Source organism: Elephas maximus, chromosome 12, assembly GCF_024166365.1.
Source record: "Elephas maximus indicus isolate mEleMax1 chromosome 12, mEleMax1 primary haplotype, whole genome shotgun sequence".
NCBI classification, from domain to species: Eukaryota; Metazoa; Chordata; class Mammalia; order Proboscidea; family Elephantidae; genus Elephas; species Elephas maximus.
Genome location: NC_064830.1, coordinates 86,686,227 through 86,691,519, shown reverse-complemented (window position 1 = coordinate 86,691,519; position 5,293 = coordinate 86,686,227). Strand labels below are relative to the sequence as shown.

General features: G+C 42.8%; 1 pseudogene; it reads left to right on the top strand.

The window, feature by feature from the left end:
• Positions 1–467: 467 nt before the first annotated feature.
• Positions 468–2,024, top strand: LOC126087513 (ER degradation-enhancing alpha-mannosidase-like protein 1; annotated as a pseudogene).
• The last annotated feature ends 3,269 nt before the right edge of the window (positions 2,025–5,293 follow it).

Here is a 5,293-nt window from a genome sequence, read left to right as displayed (position 1 = left end):
GAGAATATATTTTATTGCCACCAACATTTAGGGTTGCTTGGTTTTTTTGTTATAGCAATTCCTTTACCCTGACTAATAGAGAACTGGTATTGTCATTTTGCCACCAGGTGGAAGATACTTGTGACTCACTGAGAATAAGAGCCTGGAAGACAGAAGGAACTTGTGTTCTGGTAAATTCTCACTACACCAACTTAATAACTTGTACCACCAGGCTTCTTATTTTGTGAAATAATAATAAACCTTCCTGATCCTCAGCTGTGCCCATATGAGGCTGGGCAACTGGAGCTGGAGTTGGGGGTGAGGGACAATGGACCAGTTCATGCTGTCTCAGAGGGGAGTTTATTAAAGGAGAAGTGGGCAGAATTTTGAGGGTAGTTCTGGTGTGTTGGTCAGGATGCTACAGAGTCCAAGTGACCATGCAATGTCAATCGTTCATCCTGGAAATGGAGCCCTGAGGCTGAGTCTCCATGGATATTGTGGCTCATTTTCTGTCTGGGATCCAACATGGGCTTCTATCAGTATTTTCCCCTCAACTTGGTTTTCACTTATTGCCTGCCTTGAGGCTCCCAGGCCAAAAGAGGTGGAGAGGGGGTCAGCTGCTCTCCAAGCTGCAGCATCCCAGCATCAGAGTTACACATGATGAACTCAGTCCCCACCACTGTGGCCCAAGGCCTGACCACAAGGACCCTTCAAGTATGGACATCAGTGATGCACTAAACTATTCATTGACTCTTGTTGATTTACTGGGTACACTTGCGATAATGGGAAATCAACCTGAGTTCTAGAAAGCAGCGAAGGTAGTAATCAACAGTTTTATTTCACAAAAACTCCACCTTCCAATTTTTTGAGGCTGTAATAAAGATCCTGGGAAACCTCCTTTCTGATCATTAAATAATAGATGACACCAAGGAGCTCACCGATGACGTGACAGTTAAGGATTATGATAATGAATCATGATCTGGCCATGTGACCATTCCCTGCCTTTGAAAACACTAACATTGGAATTCCCTGTCCTTTGATGAATTTAAAGACAAGCATTCCTCCTGATAGCAATCGCACACAGCAGAAGCTTGCTCCCTGTTTGGTGGATTTGTATCCTTAGCTGATGATTGGGGTGGGGAAGACTTCATTTGGCATGGTAGCCAGACCAGCAGTGAAAGCACTTTGAAACCTTTGGTTAGTAATCTGAGCTCTTAACCACTGCACCACCATTTGGGCTATTGGGTTCGATTTCTTCTATGAGCATCTCTTTGAGATCTTACATCCTCTTTAGAGAAAAAGAAAACTTACAAATGTTTAATGCTACATATCAGAATATTTAGAACTACATAACGAGAGTTCAGGAGGCCTGAAACAAAGGAGATGCCCCTTTTCTATCTCATGGTGAATATGTTCAGTGGTCCATTGATGAACTCATGAGTTGACTCTGAATGCTTGCTTCCCTGGGCTGAGGTTTTAATAGGGGATGTCATCTGCCTCTATTGAAAAGATATGGAGCCCTCCCTGAGAGGGTTAATTGGCATTGCCAGGTTCCCAATGTTTTCTTCTACCCTCCGAGACCAGAGTTATTGGAATCTATAAAGTCTCCTTTACCAGGCAACCGAGGATCCCTTCTATCTTAATGTGGGGATAGATATTCTGCAGAGCCTGGAAAAGTGCAAAAAAGTCTAATGTGGGTGTATTTCACTACATCACAGCAGAGGTAGATTAAAATAAGACTGGATGGAAGCTTATTTCCCCACAATACCTGTAAATATTTTTATCTGCCATTTGATGAACAGAATCCAATACACAAATCTGGAAACAAAAACAGATACATGTTCACAACAGAGGACCACTTTATGTCTATGGATGAATATCTTGAGGAATCACCATGGAAGGAATCCTCTTCTAAAGGGGGAGCAACACCAGTGCACAGGCCTAAATTTCATGAATTAAAAGTCGTCATCCACAGCTATCATTGCAATTATGTTTTCGATGAGAAGATCTATTCCCTGACCTTAAAAAGTACCTACCCTACATAAGATGACTGAATGTCAGCTTGATTTCAGCTTTCAACTTTCCTGTACCCTTATTTTAAACCAGACATCAATATAAACCACACCAAAATTCAGTCTGATGTGGAAGGAAGAGCACACGAATCTACCATCCATGATGGTGTAGGAATTTTTGTGCAATTTTACACCCATCATAGAATATAGCCTTGCTTAGCTCAGTATTCTCTTGTAGTCAACAAAACACTCGTTCTTTTTTTTTTTTTTTTTCTTTTCTTTTAAGGGACAAAAAATAGTAAGCCTTCTGATTTGTCAGTTGAGTTTTCTGCTGTTTGTAGGTAAAAGCACCCCTAATTGATGTAGACATGAAGGAGGTTTCCTATTTTCTCAAATGGCACCCCATGTCTACTCAGCCAATCTCATCTGCTCCTGATTTCCTTCATCATGGATTTAAAAAAAAAAAAAAATGTTTTTCTTTTTTTTGGCACATAAGCCTACCTTTCTAAAATGAACTCTCCATGAGAACAGGGTCCTTGTCTGTCTTACTACCGTAATATCCCTGGCGTGTAGAATAATCCTGACACATAGTGGGTGCTCATTGGTGTTTGTAGAATGAAAGGTGCTCCTAGCCACCTTCCCCCATAATTGCTGTTTCATTGGCTGGGGGCCTCTCGTTCTTTCTCCATCATCTACCTCACCACCCTCCATCCTAGATCGGTCTCCAGAGAGAAGTGGAAGAATGCTTGAGGCAGTGGGCAGGGAAGAGAAAGCCCACTAACCTGGCAATCAAAAGAACTGATGGTTCATTTACCAGCTATGTGGCCTTGAGTAAGTTAATTTAGTTCTTTTAAGCCTCTTCTAATAAATGACAATGATGAGTTCAATGTGTAGTATGGTGTTCTGCCCAGATCCCCTTTTCAGGGCTGACACACTCATCCCCAAGGTACTGGGAATATTGACTCTTGACTGTTCACTGCTGTGTCCCTCATTGAGTATCTGCATCCTACCCAGCACAGAACTTCCTCAGCCAGGGTTAAACCTCTTCTATGGGGTAGCCCCAGACAATGAGTGACTGAAGTGGGGATACAAAGGAACAGTTCCCTTGTGTCAAATTATGAAGAATAATAAATTATTCTCACCCTGAGCTCCTTGTAAGAGCAGGAAATCCACAGGTACAATCACTTTGCAGGTGAGCATCTCGCTCTGTTCGATCCTGTCTTCCTCACGTCCTTATGGGTGTATTTCCTAATAAACCTTCTAAATGTAATCCTCTATTTCAGAGTCTGTTTCTAGGAAACCTTATCTAAAACAATGGGGGTAATGGCACAGATAATAATGATAGTTTTTCCAACAGGGCTGTGGGAGTATGGGATGAGATAATGAGTGCTGAGAGTGCTCATTGTTGGTGCCATCCAAGATGCGATAGTTAAATCTAAATCTGAAGTTCTCTCTTTTGTTTTCTTCAGTAGAAAAAAAAAAACGTCCCCTTGAGAGGCATTTGGTATGATTTATTTCTGCTTATGGTGTCATCCCAAGAGGAGGTCCATTAGTCTCTCTGTCCTGGTTGTCCTGGTCCTGGCCCCCACTAGGAGTAGTTACTTTACGGGGTGGGACCATGCCTTATAATATGCTCCCTGAGTCCTTGGCATTCTGTATGCTGTGCAAGTTTTACTCCCTCTTGGCTCTTCCATCAGAATCCATCCCTACAAGCTATAAACAACCTCGATTGTCTCCTTTCTTAGCTTCCAAGAGAGCTAATCCCCTTTCTAGTGCTGTTTCAGTCTATTGAGAAATGCCCAGAGAAACCTGCCAATCTAAACAGAATATAGTGCAGGAAATCATATTAGACCTCCCTGTAATTCACCAAACATTGCAGGCACTAAAATTCTAATACCACACTGATTCTTTTATTGTAATGAGAATAGAAATTGATGCAACGGCAATCCATCCTTATTGCGGTATTAAGATTCTCCTAAAATACTTACTGAACTCCAACTCTGGGGAAATCCCGTGCTAACCTCCTCAAAACTGCCCTAGAATCAGCCAGAGATTGCTCAGGATTTTTAGTCCGATGATATCAAAAGAGGATTCTGCCTCTTAAAAAATTATTCCCACTGGGATCTTGAAATAGAGGCGCTTAGAAGATGCACTAATGGAAGGGAGCCTGATGGGATAGAAGTGCAGATTGATGAGACAAGGCGCATGTGAGTGAATGTTGGTCCACATTTGTTATTCTCCACAGACAGCATCTTCAGGCCTAACTGTCAAGGAGATCTCAGGGATGGCTTCTGCAAAAAGTGCACAACTAGAGACGGAATCTGGGTGGAAGAAGGGCAGGTAGATGGTGATAGGAAAGAGACCACACGTCTAGGCAAGGCAGAGCAGTGGCAGGGTGTCCAGGTGGGTGGTGCTGATGTGATTTCAGACAAATCCACATTTAATATGTTACTGGGTGGAAACCCTGGTGGCTTAGTAGTTAAGTGCTACAGCTGCTAACCAAAAGGTCAGCAGTTTGAATCCATCAGGTGCTCCTTGGAAACTCTATGGGACAGTTCTACCCTGTCCTATAGGGTTGCTATGAGTCAGAATAGACCCAATGGCAATGCGTATGGTATATGGTATACGGTATGGGTGGAAACCACAGGTTCTTGCTCAGCATGACTCGTATCAGCCAATAAATGAAAGACTGAGGTAGGAGAACAGGAAAGGCACCTTTGTTTCATTGTACAAGGAAAAGGAGTCAGTTGGAGCTGCTGTTGCCAAGACTGCTCCTTAAGGGCGGGCTGACAAGTTACTTTTAAAGGGTTTACAAGTAGGAAGCTCATACAAGTTACATCAGCAACAGTCTTAATCATACTAAGCAGGCACAATGGGGGTTTACGTACAACCTCCAAGCAAAAGCAGGGTTCAAATGCAAAGCTGGGGTGGAGTGGGTGAGGAGCGGAGGAAGCCCAGCAAAGAAAGCAGGATTTTTAATGCAACACTGCGGGGGCTCTGTCTCACGTAAAAGGACCTGAGCTAACAATCAGGAGGATGTGAAAGAGATTGATGAGCACCCCTCTGACACCATCTCTGCTTCTTCTTTGTTTCCAGGGCTCTAATTTTGATTAAGTAGCAATGTCTTCAACCCCAGAGAATAAATTATATTTCTAAGCCCAAAGAGGTTAGCTGTGGTTGATGGATTGTTCTAGACTTGTAACTAGCCAGCTCCTGGAAGATGAAAATAGTTAACACCCTCAACAGTTAACTGAAAGGTTGAGGGTTTGAGTTCATCCAAACGTGCTTCTGAAGGAAGCCCT